Below are 10,649 nucleotides of genomic sequence, written 5' to 3' on the forward strand. Positions count from 1 at the left end.
ACAACATAGACTATGAGACACCACGAGGAGATCGGAGTTAGCAGTGTAAGGAAAATAAGCCAAACGTTACACCTGAGTGAGGTGATAGGATTTTTAACAGCTAAAAGCTAAAAGCGGAAGCAGGGAAGAGTTTGAAACTGCTTAAAATTCTTATTTTTTAGCCTACATTGTACTTATCTGTATCTGTATCTCCATGTAAACAAAACGAAAGAGAGAGAGAGAGAAAAGAGAAGGATCAAAGTAGTTTTGTATAGTGAATAGAACATTGGATTTGAAAACATCTATATCTAAGTCTTGACTCTGACACTTTCTGGCTGCCTGAGATAATGACCAAGGTATTTAACCTCCTTAAGCCCCATCCTTAATTCTCAAATGGCAAAACTAATACTTTACCTACTATATGAATGATTATTCATGCCACGATAATTCTGTATAACAAATCACCCATGACTCAGTGGCTTTGCAAATCATTCTGCAGGGTTGAGCTGATGTTGGCTGGGTTTGCTCACGTGTCTGCTGTAAGCTACGCGTTGGCCGGGCAGTGCTGCTGGACGTGTGTCTAGTTGTCTGATGTTTCTGGGAACCGGCTGGAGCTTGGCTGATTCCAAATGATCTCAACTAGGATTACTGGGGCAACTCACCTCTATTCCATGTGTCTCCTCCTCTAAGGCAGAAGCCAGCAAACCATGGATGGCTCTTCAGCCAAATCTAGCCCACAGGCTATTTTTATAAATAACGTTTAATTGGGACACAGTTGTGCTCATTGGTTTTCATTTTTTCTACGGCTACTTTCCTGTCACAATGGCAGAGATGAGTAATTGAAGAGTTGCAAAAGAGACCACATGGCCCACAAAACCAAAAAAAAAAAAAAAAAAAAAAAAAAACCCAAAAAATTACGATCTAATCTTTTACGGGAAAAGTTTTGCTGACTCTTGCTCTAGTAGGCTAGCTTGATGTGTCACCATGGCCATGGCAAAGAGCAATAGAGGAAATGGGAAAATGTAAGCACGTTTTCAACATTCTGCATGCATCACATAGGCTAACACGCTATTGGCAAAAAAAAAAAAGTCACATGTGTAACTGCAGAATGAAAATGCTAGGAAATAGACTCAACCTCATTAGTGAGAACTGCAAAGTCACATGGCAAAAAGGCATGGATGCACAGAGAGAGAAAGAGTTTAGGCTGTTTATGCAAGCAGTCTACCACATCTGCCCATGTTATGATGTTGTTGTGTAAGGTTCAGTTCGAACACATGTAAAGCATCTTATAAACTCTACCACATTAAAACAGCATTCATTCTAATGTGTAATAATTCTTTTCAGATTCGTGGTAATCTGTTATAGACTCAGTATGATAGCAATAGTTGTAACTAAATAAAAAATATGATACTGGGTGTGTGAACTTGGCCTTCTCCCTCTCATTTGCAATGTGCTGCCTAGGGAGACAGATGGGACAAGGAACAAATATTTGGATAGCCTTATTGCCTCCATAATCAAGTTGGTTCCCAAACTGTGCCCAGTCTGTTCTCTTGAATTATGATCTGCACCCTGCTCCCAACCAAGTGTTTCCTCAAATCTAATCAATTTCTGACTATTGGTGTATAGAATATAGAATAGACAATATTACTGGCCCAAATGTAAAATTTTTGGTTTAGTATTTGCTGGAATAATTGTATATTATCTTTCTATGCATTGTATTAATCATGAAAGTAAGAACTGTGCTAAATTCTTCTCTGAGCTACTAAATCTATAAGCTTGATAACTAATGGTATGTAATTTACTTTTCCTTAATAACTCATATTTCATGACAATACAATTAGACTTGAGAACCAAGAACTGGTTCCAACAACAGTTTTGCCACTAATTTGCATGAGACACTCTTGCACATCACCTACCCTTGCTCTCTCCATTTTTCACACTTAAAAGAAAGAGGTTGAATTAGAAAAACATTTGACATATTCTCTGACTCTAGAAGTTCTATTTGTTTTAAAGGCAGGTATTGGACTCTTCTTTTTCCAGTGGTAAAACGTGAATGGCAAGATGTGGGAATAGTTATAGCAGAAAGCTTGTAGCATCTATTAATGAAGTCAAAGATAAGTTTGTAAGTTAAATATCAACTTGTGGTTTAATGTCTTAGAATATTAATCTTTAAATTAATTTTCTCTGAGTATCCAATGTGATGTCACCAAAACCAAATGATCATTTGTTAATTTTCTGGAAAAAAATGCATTATTGCTCCCACTTTTAAGCTTTCTTTCTGTTAAACTTTTTCAGACATTAAACATACTATCACTGCAGTAGTCCAGTCACTAGTAGCGGTGATCATTTGTGGGACAGAGCGGAATAAGATTCCTTGTTTTTTTTTAATTCTTGGCTTCCAGAATGTTGACTCTAAGAGTTAACGAGGTTCCATCTAGTCCAAATATCTACATGTAAAACAGCAGAAAAGGTTTTATTCATTGTTTTATGAAAGAAATATTCACTGAGGGCCTCTTCTGTGCCAGGCACTGCTCTAGGTGCTTGGTATACATTAATGATAGACAAATGAAGGTCTTTGCCTCATAGAGTTTGCATTCTAGTGGGGATCCTTTAATTTAGGACTTGTAAAGAAGGCCAAAGGAAAGCAAAAGGATTTGTTCAACTGATTGAACCTATGTTATAATGGGAATTGTCTATGCCAGAGTTCAGGTCACTGTGGCCTGTGGGCCACATCTGACCTGCTACCTGTTATTGTTAGATCCATAAGCTACAATTTTTTTTTCTTTTCTTTTTTACTAATGAGCATTTGCACTAACTTTGATAATTGAGCACACCCTGAACCACAAATAAGCTAAATGGTATCCTTTGAATAAAATTCCATTCTTCTCTCTAGTGGATCTGAATTACAAAAACAGAATTGGGCTCCATTATAATTGTCTTTTGAATTTCCTCAATTAAAAATGTGGAAATTTGCTTTCTCTCTTGTCATAAAAGTAGCTGCGTAACACACTCAATTTTGCTTTTAGTTCACAAAGTTTAAATATTCACTATGCAGGCTCTTACAGAAAAAAATGTTGTCGGTTCCTGATCTACACAACTGAATCAAAAGGACACAAATGGATGCAGCAATGTCTCTAGTTCTTTTTCACTAAATAACTTATGCCAGAATTTAATCAAAGCAACTAAGAAAACTTTATTTCAGGGCACCTGGGTAGCTCAGTCAGTTGGGTGTCAGACTTTGGCTCGGGTCATGATACCACAGTCTGTGAGTTTGAGCCCCACTTGGGGCTGTGTGCTGACAGCTCGGAGCCTGGATCCAGATTCAATGTCTCCCTCTCTCTGTCCCTCCCTCTCTCACATTCTGTCTCTTTCTCTTTCTCTCAAAAATGGATAAACATTAAAAAAATTTTTAAAAAAACTTTATTTCAACATTGATCCTCTTATGTTTGACTTAAGTTATCTATTTTTATTACAAATTATTATGTCCTACATGATATGGCGTATGCTGGAATATTTGGTAATCTTTTAAGCATTCGCTCAATTGTTAAAGGGATTGAGATATTGTTAATTGACCTCTGTGAAAACACAGCTTCTTACCAGCATGTTTTGAATCTGGATGAGTGCTCCCTGGTAGCTGAATTTTCTCCTTGAGATCAGTACTCTTGATGTTGCCATGAGGGATGTTGAAGTTTGGAAAGCCTTTTGGCTGTAAAAGTTTCGTGTTGCTTGGATTAGACGTACAGAAATCATGACACTTCCAGTGTAACACTATTACTCACTCACATGTCAGACACGGTAGTTAAAACCATTAATGTTTAATCACTTCAGGTAGTTTACACTAACAGAGAGCAGAATAAACTGTGGGCAAATGAAAGTGAATGGGAGACTCAGAAACCATTGACGAGATTTAATTCAACATCTTTGTTTTTTCCTGGGACATTTATGCTCATGGTGGTGATTTTATATTGCATACATATAATATAGTCATGGTTATTGATTTTAAAATTGTTCTTAGTTTCTTTGATGGATTTAAATTTATTACTATTTTATGGAGAAATAGGATATTGTTCGACTAGAAAAATCACTTCTCATTGCTCTGCCACACAAACGAATTTTAAATTCACGAATTCAAAAATCACCCCAAACCCTTTACCAAAAACAAAAACACTAACCATTACATTTAGAATTCTGAGTTAGAGTTTTAAAATTATTTCAAAATATGAACTAGCAAAATTGCATAGATACCCATTTTTAGGAATCCATCCCAAAGATATACCAGTCCAAAATATGAAAGTACTTGTGAACAAGGCTGAAGCACCTGAATTCACTGAAGCACCAATGAATAGCAAAATACTGAAAATAATCCAAATACCCACCAATAGGGAATAGCTGAATTATCTATGATACACATGGATTATTATGCAGCTATAAAGAATGAGAAAAATTTCTATGTTAACTATGGAATAATCTCCAGGTTGTAAGAATGTGTGTGTGTTCATGCGCGTGTGTGTGTGTGTGTGTGTGTGTGTGTGTGCATGCCGGTGTGTGCTTATATTTTAAAAATCAATAAAAAGACAAACCATAAGGTTCAAAAAATAACTATTTTTTTTTCAGGGGACAAAGAAGGTAGAGTGGAAGGGGGAAGGATAGAAACTATTCTTTTCTTCCTTTAAATACTTTGTTTTGAAGATGTGACTTTGGAAATGTAAATATTTTACATAATAATAAAATTAAATTAAACACAAAGAGCAATTCCTAAACACTGAAAGTCAAAAGAAAAAGAATCCTCAGAGTGTGTGTTGATGGCATAACCTCCCACAGAGGAACTATCCCAAGTGACTTTAAAGCGTAACAGATTGATTGTACATCCTTAGTGGGACCAAAGAACATAAAAAGACAAACAAACAAAATCTTCTTTTCCGTGATGCTATAGCTGGTGGTAGTGTCAATATTATTCTAAGACGTTTGTGTACTTAGTGTGAAATAAAGCAAATGAGTAGTTATCCTGGCATCGTTGAAAATCAGGATTTAGGGGCATGGCAGAAAGGAGATACAAATATGAAATCAGTTAGTAGAGTGAAAAGCCTGTACTCCTGATTTTGAATTGGAAGTATTAGTTTGAACTTATGATGTGTTTCATCTAAAATGAAACAGAGATAACCTTATTTTCTATCTACGTTCACTGAAAAGAACTAACAGCCAGATGCAGGAAATGTAAGATGAACCTGGTATATAGCTTGTCACATCAGAAAATAAGGATGCTATTCAACACCACTAGTGTCATCTTGAAAAGGACTCAGGGGCCTAAATGAATAGACTCCTGTGTCAAATACAGGATGACTTGAGTATCAGGAGGAATAATTGCAGTAAATTGTAAAACATCAAAGATGTTTAAATCCATGAGTTGATAAAATATTTACAAATACATACACATACATATGTGTACATGCATGCATATTATACATCTAATATACATAAAAGACCACATATATTATCTTCTTTGAAGGATGTTAGGGGTCCCATTGTTTTTGAAAACTGTTAAAAAAAACAAGCATTTATGTTGCCTCTTTTACAAACTGTACCTCAGCGTTACCAATTGCTGTTGAGAGGGAAATGTCTCTTTGTAGAAGAATGCCAGCTAATAATTGAAGAAAAAAAAATTGTCTTTTCAATACCTTATGAATTAATGGATCCAAACAATGATTATTAATGACCACTAACATCACAAAAAGAAGACAGCCAGCGATAATTTATTCCTGAGGGTAGTATACAGCACCACCTATGAAGTTGTCTGGGCAAAAAAAACCAGCATGAGTCTCCACAAGCCTCTAATTTTTAATACAAACTTATAGGAAATACAAAGGATTAAAAGTCACCATGAGGATGAGATTAAAAATTCAGACTGAAGCAAACTTTAAAAGACAAACAATCCATTTTTTCAACAAAAGCTTGAAGAAAGAGAATAAAAGCAACATAGAAAAAGAAAGACACAGACAGAGAAGGAACCGATAGATAAAAGAAATTTGAGAGATTTATCATCTGTCCATGTATGGATGTCATTTGGATTCTAAATCAAGAAACAAAGTGAAAACCAGTAAATAATTGGGGAAATGTGAACATGATTGAATATTTGATATAAAGGAATATTTTTTTAGAAAAGAATTCCTTTAACATTTTTCGGGTGTGATAATGAGATTGAATATGCAAAAAAGTCTCCATCTTTTAGAAACATCTCTGAAATATTTACAGATGATGTGGTGTCTGAGATAATTTCAAACTGCAGGGATGGGATAGAGGACAAGAAAGGGTGGGTGTAAAGAAAGCGACACTGGTCTTGAGTTTTGAACTGTTGAAGCTGAGTGATAAGTTCATGGAAAATCACTATACTGTTCTCTCTGCTCTTATTTGTCTTTGAAATGTTTTAAAATAAGAGAGAGAGGGAAGATGGCGGCGTAGGAGGACGCTGGGCTCACCGTGCGTCCTGCTGATCACTTAGATTCCACCTACACCTGCCTAAATAACCCAGAAAACCGCCAGAGGATTAGCAGAATGGAGTCTCCGGAGCCAAGCGCAGACGAGAGGCCCACGGAAGAGGGCAGGAAGGGCGGCGAGGCGGTGCGCGCTCCACGGACTGGCGGGAGGGAGCCGGGGCGGAGGGGCAGCTCGCCGGCCAAGCAGAGCCCCCGAGTCTGGCTGGCAAAAGCGGAGGGGCCGGACGGACTGTGTTCCGACAGCAAGCGCGACTTAGCGTCTGGGAGGTCATAAGTTAACAGCTCTGCTCAGAAAGCAGGAAGGCTGGAGGACAAAGGGAGGGAGAGCTGCTGAGCCCCTGGACGGCAGAGCTCAGCTTGGCGGGGAACAAAGGCGCTCGCCAGCGCCATCTCCCTCGCCCATCCCCCAGCCAAAATCCCAAAGGGAACCAGTTCCCGCCAGGGAACTTGCTCGCTCCGCGCAAACACCCAACTCTGTGCTTCTGCGGAGCCAAACCTCCGGCAGCGGATCTGACTCCTTCCCGCTGCCACAGGGCCCCTCCTGAAGTGGATCACCTAAGGAGAAGCAAGCTAAACCTGCCCCTCCTGCCCCCATGCACCTTGCCTACCCACCCCAGCTAATACGCCAGATCCCCAGCACCACAAGCCTGGCAGTGTGCAAGTAACCCAGACGGGCCACGCCACCCCACAGTGAATCCCGCCCCTAGGAGAGGGGAAGAGAAGGCACACACCAGTCTGACTGTGGCCCCAGTGGTGGGCTGGGGGAAGACATCAGGTCGGACTGCGGCCCCGCCCACCAACTCCAGTTATACACCACAGCACAGGGGAAGTGCCCTGCAGGTCCTCACCACTCCAGGGACTATCCAAAATGACCAAACGGAAGAATTCCCCTCAGAAGAATCTCCAGGAAATAACAACAGCTAATGAACTGATCAAAAAGGATTTAAATAATATAACAGAAAGTGAATTTAGAATAATAGTCATAAAATTAATCGCTGGGCTTGAAAATAGTATAGAGGACAGCAGAGAATCTCTTGCTACAGAGATCAAGGGACTAAGGAACAGTCACGAGGAGCTGAAAAGTGCTTTAAACGAAATGCAAAACAAAATGGAAACGACAACAGCTCGGCTTGAAGAGGCAGAGGAGAGAATAGGTGAACTAGAAGATAAAGTTATGGAAAAAGAGGAAGCTGAGAGAAAGATAAAAAAATCCAGGAGTATGAGGGGAAAATTAGAGAACTAAGTGATACACTAAAAAGAAATAATATATGCATAATTGGTATCCCAGAGGAGGAAGAGAGAGGGAAAGGTGCTGAAGGGGTACTTGAAGAAATTATAGCTGAGAACTTCCCTGAACTGGGGAAGGAAAAAGGCATTGAAATCCAAGAGGCACAGAGAACTCCCTTCAGACGTAACTTGAATCGATCTTCTGCACGACATATCATACTGAAACTGGCAAAATACAAAGATAAAGAGAAAATTCTGAAAGCAGCAAGGGATAAACGTGCCCTCACATATAAAGGGAGACCTATAAGACTCGTGACTGATCTCTCTTTTGAAACTTGGCAGGCCAGAAAGGATTGGCACGAGATCTTCAGTGTGCTAAACAGAAAAAATATGCAGCCGAGAATCCTTTATCCAGCAAGTCTGTCATTTAGAATAGAAGGAGAGATAAAGGTCTTTCCAAACAAACAAAAACTGAAGGAATTTGTCACCACTAAACCAGCCCTACAAGAGATCCTAAGGGGGATCCTGTGAGACAAAGTACCAGAGACATCACTGCAAGCATAAAACATACAGACATCACAATGACTCTAAACCCGTATCTTTCTATAATGACACTGAATGTAAATGGATTAAATGAGCCAACCAAAAGACATAGGGTATCAGAATGGGTAAAAAAAACAAGACCCATCTATTTGCTGTCTACAAGAGACTCATTTTAGATCTGAGGACACCTTTAGATTGAGAGTGAGGGGATGGAGAACTATTTATCATGCTACTGGAAGCCAAAAGAAAGCTGGAGTAGCCATACTTATATCAGACAAACTAGACTTTAAATTAAAGGCTGTAACAAGAGATGAAGAAGGGCATTTTATAATAATTACAGGGTTTATCCATCAGGAAGAGCTAACAATTATAAATGTCTATGCGCCGAATACCGGAGCCCCCAAATATATAAAACAATTACTCATAAACATAAGCAACCTTATTGATAAGAATGTGGTAATTGCAGGGGACTTTAACACCCCACTTACAGAAATGGATAGATCATCTAGACACACGGTCAATAAAGAAATAAGGGCCCTGAATGATACATTGGATCAGATGGACTTGACAGATATATTTAGAACTCTGCATCCCAGAGCAACAGAATATACTTTCTTCTCGAGTGCACATGGAACATTCTCCAAGATAGATCATATACCGGGTCACAAAACAGCCCTTCATAAGTTTACAAGAATTGAAATTATACCATGCATACTTTCAGACCACAATGCTATGAAGCTTGAAATCAACCACAGGAAAAAGTCTGGAAAACCTCCAAAAGCATGGAGGTTAAAGAACACCCTACTAACGAATGAGTGGGTCAACCAGGCAATTAGAGAAGAAATTAAAAAATATATGGAAACAAACAGAAATGAAAATACAACAATCCAAACGCTTTGGGACGCAGCGAAGGCAGTCCTGAGAGGAAAATACATTGCAATCCAGGCCTATCTCAAGAAACAAGAAAAATCCCAAATACAAAATCTAACAGCACACCTAAAGGAAATAGAAGCAGAACAGCAAAGGCAGCCTAAACCCAGCAGAAGAAGAGAAATAATAAAGATCAGAGCAGAAATAAACAATATAGAATCTAAAAAAACTGTAGAGCAGATCAACGAAACCAAGCGTTGGTTTTTTGAAAAAATAAACAAAATTGACAAACCTCTAGCCAAGCTTCTCAAAAAGAAAAGGGAGATGACCCAAATAGATAAAATCATAAATGAAATGGAATTATTACAACCAATCCCTCAGAGATACAAACAATTATCAGGGAATACTATGAAAAATTATATGCCAACAAATTGGACAACCTGGAAGAAATGGACAAATTCCTAAACACCCACACTCTTCCAAAACTCAATCAGGAGGAAATAGAAAGCTTGAACAGACCCATAACCAGCGAAGAAATTGAATCGGTTATCAAAAATCTCCCAACAAATAAGAGTCCAGGACCAGATGGCTTCCCAGGGGAGTTCTACCAGACGTTTAAAGCAGAGATAATACCTATCCTTCTCAAGCTATTCCAAGAAATAGAAAGGGAAGGAAAACTTCCAGACTCATTCTATGAAGCCAGTATTACTTTGATTCCTAAACCAGACAGAGACCCAGTAAAAAAAGAGAACTACAGGCCAATATCCCTGATGAATATGGATGCAAAAATTCTCAATAAGATATTAGCAAATCGAATTCAACAGCATATAAAAAGAATTATTCACCATGATCAAGTGGGATTCATTCCTGGGATGCAGGGCTGGTTCAACATTCTCAAATCAACCAACGTGACACACCACATTAACAAAAAAAAAAAAGAGAAGAACCATATGATCCTGTCAATCGATGCAGAAAAGGCCTTTGACAAAATCCAGCACCCTTTCTTAATAAAAACCCTTGAGAAAGTCGGGATAGAAGGAACATACTTAAAGATCATAAAAGCCATTTATGAAAAGCCCACAGCTAACATCATCCTCAACGGGGAAAAACTGAGAGCTTTTTCCCTGAGATCAGGAACACGACAGAGATGCCCACTCTCTCCGCTGTTGTTTAACATAGTGCTGGAAGTTCTAGCATCAGCAATCAGACAACAAAAGGAAATCAAAGGCATCAAAATTGGCAAAGATGAAGTCAAGCTTTCACTTTTTGCAGATGACATGATATTATACATGGAAAATCCGATAGACTCCACCAAAAGTCTGCTAGAACTGATACATGAATTCAGCAAAGTTGCAGGATACAAAATCAATGTACAGAAATCTGTTGCATTCTTATACACTAACAATGAAGCAACAGAAAGACAAATAAAGAAACTGATCCCATTCACAATGCACCAAGAAGCATAAAATACCTAGGAATAAATCTAACCAAAGATGTAAAAGATCTGTATGCTGAAAACTATAGAAAGCTTATGAAGGT

Source organism: Panthera leo, chromosome B4 (genome assembly GCF_018350215.1).
Source record: "Panthera leo isolate Ple1 chromosome B4, P.leo_Ple1_pat1.1, whole genome shotgun sequence".
NCBI lineage: Eukaryota > Metazoa > Chordata > Mammalia > Carnivora > Felidae > Panthera > Panthera leo.